The sequence below is a fragment of the Athene noctua genome, chromosome 20 (assembly GCF_965140245.1).
Source record: "Athene noctua chromosome 20, bAthNoc1.hap1.1, whole genome shotgun sequence".
NCBI classification, from domain to species: Eukaryota; Metazoa; Chordata; class Aves; order Strigiformes; family Strigidae; genus Athene; species Athene noctua.
The window spans coordinates 5,621,316-5,630,568 of record NC_134056.1 but is presented as its reverse complement, the minus strand read 5'-3'; the positions used below and the strand labels follow the sequence as shown (position 1 = coordinate 5,630,568).

The 9,253-nt window shown below is 49.7% G+C and overlaps 1 protein-coding gene across 8 annotated transcripts in view; it reads left to right on the top strand.

The window, feature by feature from the left end:
- Positions 1-1,854: 1,854 nt before the first annotated feature.
- The window catches only part of PRRC2B (proline rich coiled-coil 2B), a 51,847-nt gene continuing 44,448 nt past the window's right edge, over positions 1,855-9,253 (top strand). For 6 of the 8 annotated variants that reach the window (XM_074924042.1, XM_074924046.1, XM_074924045.1 and 3 more), the window contains exon 1: positions 1,855-2,000. The gene's annotated coding sequence lies outside the window, so the exon portion shown is untranslated. Of the gene's footprint in view, positions 2,049-9,253 lie in introns of all 8 variants that reach the window. The other 2 variants (XM_074924041.1, XM_074924039.1) reach the window with 1 other exon arrangement.

Genomic DNA, 9,253 nt, shown 5'->3' with positions numbered 1-9,253 from the left:
CAAGACACCAAAGGGGCAGGAGTAGAGTTTAATACTTTGATATCCAGAAAGGGAGGGGATCTGACAACCAGATAATGGTTTTCAGCAGCGCTGGTGCGTCTCTTGGTAGCTCAGTGCCTGGCAACTTCGATAGCAGTACAGATCAACTGTAGGAACATCACATATGGTCCAGAAAGCTGTTCATGCATTTCCTCCCTCTGCGTTACTCTTGATGACTGTTTGAGATCAAATACATCTCTCATGAGCAGCGATCCAGGTGCTAGGCCTTATGCTGTTCCCGTAACCTGGGGCCGTTCCTCCTGAGGCATTGCCTGCACGAGGGAAATGTGCTGCAAAATCCCTCTAAAGCTGCCTTCCCTTCGTGGGCAAGGACCTGCAGGGTGACAGCACATGACTGGTGACCCATGAATAAACTAAAGAGTGCACTTGAAAGAGCCCAGCCATTGCCCAGGTGCTTGTCCTACACATATATTATACACATACACGCAGACTGACATATATATATATACATGTGTGCGCGTGTGCCATTTTTTGAAAACTGCTGGACAGTCTCTAAGAGGTAACTGCACGCATACCTGCAGTCTGGCCTTTCGTTGTGAAATGTCACACTGATAAACACCCATGTGAGTTTGTTACGGGGAAGGAGAGTTAAAGGGAGACTGCTCTGTCCTTGTGTGCAAGGAGACCACATCTCCCAAGCTATAAAAGATCCCCTGGGCAGAGAAACTGCACTTCATAGCAACTTCTACAACAATGTCCTTAGTGCCAATTTCTTGCCAGGAACACTGCTCACATCGTTTTGACCTGAAGCTCTTTTTGGCCTAAGCAGGGACCATGTTTGCCTCATGAGCTGCTCATATTTTAAAGCTGGGTAGAGTTTTTTGGAATAGGAGTGTCTGCCTTGCTCTACTGCATTCATTCCCATCGTCATTAATAAGAGGAAAAAATTAAAAGGTGTTTCTGGACTGAAGTCCTTCCAAGGGGCAGTTCTTCAGGGTTGCCTTTGAACCTGCTGCCCATGAAACCAAGGAGGAGCACCAGGCTGATTTCACGGATTATTTTCCAGCCCTTGTCCTGCCAGACAGAAATCCCCACGGCCCTGCCATTGACCCGCTGCCCTAACCGGGGTCACCACAGCACGGAGGCCAAAAACATGAGGGAAAAGCCTCTGATACCCCCTTGGAAGCAGCTTCCCCAGTGGGTGGTTCGAGCTGGGGTGGCTGTAAGGGGATGAACGCAGCAGTGGTGAGTTCAGGGTCTCCTTCAGCCCCAGCGTGGTGCCTCACGGTGTCACCTGCCTGTTTCCAGGGTCTCTAACACGTATGGCGTGAGAGGCCTCCGTGCCCGCGGACTCGCTTATCTTGTCTGCACGAAGGGGAAGGGTCGCTCTGTAGCGTGTAGCCTTGGTTCTCTTGTCTGTCCGAAGCTTATACAAAGGGGCCTGTTATTGGTATATTAAGTGAATTGTTTGTGGTTTCAGCGGGCTGACAGCAGTCGGGCTGCGTCCGGGGGCTTTGCTGGCCCCCGCCCCTCCTGCTGCCTCGGTGAGGGGCCCGGCGCCCTCTGCCTCAGCCCCCCCTGGCGGCTCTGAGGGACCATCCGGCCTTCGGGGCCGGGCGTGTGGGGTAGAGAGAGGGGCTGGGGCCGGCGACAGCCGCCACGGCCGCGGCTCTACCCCTTCCTCCCGCCCGCTCCCCTCAACAACCCCAGACACCCCCCGCCCCTCCCCGCCTCCATCTTGGGCCGCCCCTGCGGCGCCGGCGGGGCCCTGCAGGCGGCGCTGTGCGGAGGGCGGCGGCGCCCTCCCGCGCGGGATTGACAGGCCGGGCCGGGGGAGGAGGGGGAGGAGGAGGAGGAGGAGGGAGCGGCAGCGAGAGCCCGTATCGCCCCGCATCCCGCCGCCGCCGCCGCGCAATCCGCCGCCATCCGCCGCGCCCCGCGCCCATCGCCCCTCCGCACCCGGCTGCCCAGGCACTCCCGGCTCCCCGCCACCACCACAGGTGGGTATCGGGGGCCGGCGGCGGCGGCGGCCGTGGATATTTGGGGCGGTGAGTGGGGCCGGGGGGGGCGGGAGGAGGAAGGGGAGGGTGAGGGAAGGTGGGACGAGGCAGCCCTAAAATGGAGCCGGAGCCAGCGGCTGCGGCACCCCGCGGCCTCCCGGCCCGGCGGGGAAGAGGCGGCGGCGCAGCCCCGGCGGTTTGGCGGTGGGGTGCCGGGGTGGCTGAGGGGGCGGCCCACCCCCCCCCATTTCGGGCTGCTGTAGCCGCCTGTGTTTATTGTGCGACACCCGCACCCCCCCGCACCCCCCCGCGGGGATGGAGGCGCCGGGAGCAGCCGCGGGGCCTGGCCGGGATCCCCGGTGAGGGCCGCGGTGAGGCCCAGCGGGGGGGCCTGGGCTGAGCGCCCGTTCTCCGGTCTCCTGCCGCCGGGCCGGGGCAGGCCTGCAGGGCGGGTGTCCGTGTCCCGTCCCCCCCCGCCGCCCCGCTCCCCGCCGGGGTACAGCAGGGGCCGGGGGCTCGGAGAAGCGCGTTCCCCCCCCCCCGCACACCCCCGCCGCAAAGGCAGGTTGTTTTTCTTCATCGTCTGGAGTGTGACACAAAGATATTTTTGTCGCGCCGTGTGTGTGTGTGTCTCAGCAAAACAAGGCGGGGGGGTGGCATCCAGAAGGCTCGGTGGGTTTGTTATTGTGCGGGAGCCTACAAAAGGGTTGCTGAGGCCGAAAGCTGAAATGCGGTTTGGGGCGGGGGGTGTGCGGGGCAGCTGCTGAGCTGGCGGCGGGGGTCCAAGGATGGAGTTTGTGCGCCCTGGTGCTGGGCGAGCTTGTTAGGTAGGTTTGGAAAGATGGTTTTTTGTTTTTTGGTTTTTGGTTTTTTTTTTTGTTTAGGAAGGAGTTTTTCATCTGTGTGTGGGAGCAGATGTGCCGCAGGCTGGGGAAACGCTGCTGCGGGTCCTGGGACACATGTGCTGTGCATCCTCGCCGGGGGGGTGGTTTGTTTCGTAGTGTTGGTTGTGAACTAGGAGGGGATTTTTTGGTTATGGTGGTTACAGACAACCCCCCTGATCCCCAGAGTCAAAGCTGGAGAAGGGGTTTTGTATGAGCTGGGAGTTGTGGGTTTTGTTAGGAAAGTTGTTTTGGTTTGTTTCTGTCTCCTGAATGTGCAAAGGGTGAGATGCTCGAGTATCAACTCAGCAAATATTTGCGTATTGATGTTACTGACGTTCGGGATGATAACATACAATAAACATAACCATTTAGGACTTTAGTAATTTTGTTTCTTTCTAGGAACAGGTATTAAGCGTAAGCTCGTTGCAGTGTCTACATCATCTCCTGTAGCCTGCTTAGGGGGAAGGCATCCCGCCCCTTCCAGGACGGAAGCAGGGTTTATAGTGCAAGTTTTGTTTGTGTTAAGCCTTGTCTTGCAGATGCACATGGGGCCTCCACTGGAATGGGCCCTTTCGTGATGTATAAATAGCTGCTCCCCACCTTGGAGAGCCCAAGTTTGGAGAATCGGCTCCTGACAAGTAGATTTCCCAGATGCAAATTGGCAAGGGCCGGTTCTGGACCTGCTTTTTCCACGTTCAGTTGGCACTGGGGTAGTTGAACCCCAGTGTCCTAAAAGCTAGTGTTCCCCAGGGGCTGGGGAGTAAAGTCACCTGGAAGAGGTGGGGAGGAGGGAGGCTGAGACCATATTCTGAAAGTGGAATTTAAAGAGAGGATAGAAAGTGATGGTTTCAGGATGATTTCCGTCTGAAAAGTTGAAATGGCTACCTGCATTTTTCCCTCCAAATGAAGTATTGTTAAGTGGGCCTGGGTTTGATCACGAGCGTATCTGGGGTCCCTGAGATCTTGGTGGGTTCATCATGGGTGATGCTACTTCTTTCAGGACTGTGGCCTAAGAGGTTCATCCTAGTTAGCAGGGTCTGTTTTGGGGGTATGATAAACAAAACCTCTCCCATATGACCTCTTTGAAATGGTCTACTCTTTTTCTTGTTACAGTTAAAAAGTTCAGATTAAAAATCATACTCAGCCAAATCACAAATACTGTTTCAGATTGCCGGTTTGTTTGTTTTTTAAATTGCATGTGTTTCCTCAAGCCAATATGAGTGCATCTGCTCTTAGCTGTATTTTGGTTTTGTGCTTAATTTGATATGTACATTGAATATAAGTCGATTCCTTTTTTTTAATTTGTTGGTCTGCTCTGCTTTTCTGCATGGCTTGAGTAGACTAGGTATCACACATCTTAGGACGCTTTCAGCAGTCTTCACTGATAACATACATTTCTACATGACTTCAGCAGATACCTTTTCTTTTTTAAAAAAAAGAGAAGAAAGTATTAAACCATGAGTTTGATATAGGTTTCCAAAGTATCATTATATAGTGCTTTGGTGCCTTGTTTTTTCTAAATTCAGAGACTTTTTATTGGGTCTTACAGTGCATTTTTTGGTGAACTGTGGGCTTTTTTCTTTTTTCTGTGTGTTCATGAGAGTTTAAAAGTGAAACTCGGCCAACTGGCTGAAGCTGGAATAGTAAGTAAATAGTCCATACAAATGCTGGAAAGGAGATGCAGGGCTTAAAAGTATTTTAGTTTTAATAAATATGAGTAATGTTCCTAAAGAATTTTTATTAAAATGATTTAACTTCATAGTGACATTTTAATAAAGCCTTTTATTAAACCTTTGTGTAAAACCAAACTTCAAAGGCTAATTTACCTGAACAGCCTTCTTAGAGATGGCATCAGAGTCCGTGTTTGTCTTAATGCCTGACGCAGCGTGCCGTGGTGCCTGGGTGATGGTATAAAGACAAACAGTCCTCAGTCCTCATGTGTGTGAACTGATGCTTTTGCATAGCACCCGATTCCTGTGCCGCATCCTCCTTGTCCTGCGGGGTATTGCATCGGAGGTGCGACTGGCCAAAATCAGGACCATGGTTTTGGCATGTCTTCTGGTAGTGCCTCCAGTTTGCCTGAGCTGTACAGTACAGAGCCTGTTAAATAAGCAGGTATTTCTGTAATGGATAATCTAAGACTCGAAAGCGTTGGTTGCTTAAGGCCTTCATTGTACTTACTGGAGTAATTGAAAGTGTTTAAGGGCGAGCCAGGCTAACTTTAAGCGTTGCTGCATTGAAAATAATAGTAAGCCTTTTTTTTTTTTTTTAAATGATGATAGTCTGTACAAAGAGATTTTGTTGTAGTGATATTTCCACTTGCAATTGTGTATTTTATTGTTGCAGGAATAGAAGCAATAAGAACAGGAGAAACTTACTGAATACATGATGGTAACTTCAGGGGTGGGAGGGAAAGAGTTTATTCCAAGGGCTTGGACCTCTCTGGTCATCCCTGCTCCTTTTTACGAGATTCCTCATTTATTCTGCAACTTGGCAATGAACGTGTATCAGGCCTTGCTGTTCAGCTAATCATGCCTTGTAAGTGGGTTTTGTTTTTCGTGTGACACTGACTCGTTCTCCGCACAGGTCAATAATTTCACAGCTACTTATCACTGGTTTGTCATTTAGAACAGAGCAAGTACAGCTGTGAGTCTGTCAGGTATCAGACAATGAGGTGAACGGGCAGTGAACAGGTAAAGGCTGGGCAGGTGCAGCTCTCCTGAAATTAAGTGATTTTGTTGCAAAAGTTATGACAATGCTCCTGGAAAGCACCTTCAGAAAGGGGTTTTGCAGTTCAAAACCCATCTAGTTTGATTAGAGTTGTTCTTTCCCACAGGAGGATAAAAGGGGGCTAAAGCAGGAGATTGTATTGTAATGTTTAAGCCTCACCGAAGTGTAGCTTGGGCTCATTCTTAGTAACTTGTTTGGTACTCAGGATGTCTCTGCGTATGCATATGCTTCCTGTGCAGAAGTAACTGAGAAGCTGGAGCTTATGAGCTGTTTATTTCGGAGCAAAGCTGTTTGGGTGTGTATAGCTGTAATTCCTGATCTTTTTATTCTTTTTGTCTGGGAGTGCTGGGACCGTAATAGAAGTGGACTGGAGACTGATCTAGTAGCCCTTGGTTGTTCTGTATTTATCTATGTGATTGGTTGGTTGTGAAGCTGCTTGACTTGCAGTTCTGTGGGCTGGGTGAGGACAGAAAGTGGTTTTGAGGTGTTAAAAGGCGTATCTACAGTTCTGCAGGGGGTCATTGTATTTACAGCCAAAATACGGTGTCTGTATTATGGTTCTGAACACTTCAGATTTTCAGGAAAATGCTAGTAAACTGGAAGGGTCAAGAGAGCTCACTGTTACATCCTTAAGAGACTACGGGTATTAACTTGTGCAGGACTGGTGAAAACAATCATACCTTGAGTGAAGGGGAAGAGTTAACGGCCAGATTTGAAACATGCAAAAGTGAAAGAGGAGGTGAAGGTGGGCCAGGCTTAAATGCAAAGAAGTACAGGAAAGATATCAGGAAGAAAGCAGGTCCTACAGGAAAAATGGGAGGGACTCTTTTACCAGGGAGTGTAGCGATAGGATGAGGGGTAAGTTTTCAACTATAAAGAGGGTAGATTTAGATTAGATGTGAGGAAGACATTCTTTTCTGTGAGGGTGGTGAGGCCCTGGCACAGGCTGCCCAGAGCAGCTGTAGCTGCCCCCTCCATGGAAGGGTTCAAGGCCAGGTTGGACGGGGCTTTGGGCAACTTGGGCTAGTGGAAGGTGTCCATGCCTGCGGCAGAGGGATTGGGACCGTATGAGCTTTAAGGTCCCTTCCAACCCAAACCATTCTGTGAATCTGTGACTTGCTAACAGCACCCTAGGGGTCTGGCCAGGAGGACTACTCTGTTGGGCTGTAGCATTTCTAATTGAGCCCTGTGGACATCTGCTTTTGGGAGCATTCTCAGTAGCCTTTGAATTTCAGGTGAGTAGCACTTAAGAGGAGTAAAACATAGTATTTACAGAGTTAGCATCCTGATGAAAGAGACTGGGGGGAGGAATCCTTCCTGGGCAGCCAGTGAGACATTTTGGGCAGGAATTGTAGTGGTGGCGTTGCAAGGAGTGAATAGAGACAGGTTTGAAGAACTTGCATTGGGACTTTGCCTCCCCCAGGCACTTCTTATATGCGAATATAGTGATTTTTATTGGAAGAGTTCTGCTGTGGGGTAGGTTCTTCAGCTGTTCCTACCTGTATGTGGGTTGGGAGCCCATACAAAAGCATTGAGTGCTCTTGTTCAGAGTTTGGAGTGGGCTGTGAAGCAGGCAGGGGAGTAGGGACATGCTCAAGAAACGCTTCTTCATGGTTGGAATAGTATCAAGTACGGTTTTATCTTTTTCTGAAATAACCAAAGAATCAGGCTCCCACCTAGCAATTGAAACATCACGAACCGTCATTTAGGAGCAGATTCAGGAGAGCTGAGTGTTAATTACAGTGTTAATGTTGCCTTTAATGATGCCTGTGATCCAGTGGCAGTGAAAGCAGTGTATGGGGGGGCTCATTTAGGAGGTGTTTGCAGCATTCCCCATCCCCTCATGCAGACCTGCTCCTCCAGAACCCCTCTGGAGCAGGGCTTTGTGTTGCTGCCTGCCCCACAGCGTCAGAAAGGCAGTGTGTTTCAGAGGGTGGTTTCCACTGCCAGAAAGTGGGAGATGAAGGGTCTGTTTCTTGCTCTGCCACTCAGCATAGCTGCAGAGTTCTGTGGTGTCATTTTTCTATCTGGAAAATAGAAGTGATGATGCTTACACACCTTGTCAGTTATGCACTGCAAATATCTATGTAAATTAAAGCATCTGTGAAAGGTTTTCACTTCCTGTCTGGCTTGGCGTAGTCCAGATGTCCTGTGCGTAGTCTTGAGTTGCTTAGTTCTCCAGAAAAGCTAAAGCTACCTAAAGATATCTAAAGCTCCTTTCTTCAGAGTACTGAATCACACTGCACATAACGTGGTTTCTTACCACTTTGTACAGTCCTTTTCCGGTCAGAATCCTTGGCATTCATTTGTAGTGCAAATGGCTGCTACGAATAGGCTTCCTGTAAGACGAATTGCTGTGCAATGCTGCATTGCCTTAGTAGTCTTGTTAAAATTGGGGAACCTGGAGGAATACTTCCTTGGAAGCTTCAGCATCTGCAGTGTTTATGAACTGCAGGCTTGTCTGAACTGCTTGTAATCTTATTAATAGTTGAGCTGGCTACATCAGCCTTGTTGGCTGTGGAAATCGGAGAAATCTGGTAGTGAAAGATCTATTCAGTTTATCCAGAGCAGCTTTGTACCCTGCAGTGTGTGTGTTGGTGCTGGCCTGTCTGGCTGTAAAGGTGCCTGTTGGAGGAGCTCCTGTCAGTGCCTTGGGGAGAAACAGGACTTGAGGGATCTGCTCAGCAGGAGTGTACAGGAACCGTTCCCTTGTGTGTGCACTGAGGGATTGGCACTTACTGGGTTTTATCTCTAGTCTTTCTCTTCATAAATACAACCTTTTGTGCATAACCTGAGTGGGAGCTGAGGCCCTGAAGTCAGCAGACAGCCTGACAGTGTGGAGAGGTGTTACCAAAGCCCAGATCTGGTAGTGAGGCTTCATCGGTACAAGGTAAACACCCACTTCCCCATTCCAGTGTGATCCTTCCTGAGACTGCAGAGAAAACAGAGCTGCTTACTCAACAGCTGATGGCATTTGTGTGGAAAGAGCTGTTGTATGTGTTCCTGAAAAAAGAACTGTTAACCCTAAAGACTGCCAGCTTTGCTCTGATTTCATCTCTTGGAGCTGTGACATCTCTGATTTCCTTTCTGCTTGTTTGCTATAAAACCTGTGTTCACTGCTGAGAGATGGAATAAGTTGCTGAGTTTGGGACCAGGTGAAGGATTTGTGAAATGTTTGTGACTTCACTGGCAGGATTTCTCTGGTTACTCCTCAGAATGCATCTGTTCTCTGGCAGCAGTTGATAGCAGTCCTTCCACTTGTGCTTGCCCTGGCTGTGTACAGCTCTCTGAGGTGAGCTATGTCTTAACGATTCAGAGGCTTACATTTAGGTTCTGGAGCTGGCAGCATGGGTGTTTCACCTATGCTACTCTTGCTGCATCTCACCTGGGTTATATGTTATTGCTGTGATGATTTTTAAAAGTCTGTGTGGCAGAAGTGTCAGGATGAAGGGAATTTCACAACCTTAAAATGAAGTGGTATTCAGTTTAGTTGTTAGTGATAGAGGAATCTTTGTCTTGAGCCTGTCAGTCCTAAGACCTGGTGTAGTGGCCGGAGAACAGTTTGTGCTTGTGTGGGTACCTCCTGCCCTCGTGGGCTCCTCTGGAGCATTGGGTCTGCTTTTTCTGCCAGTGGACAGT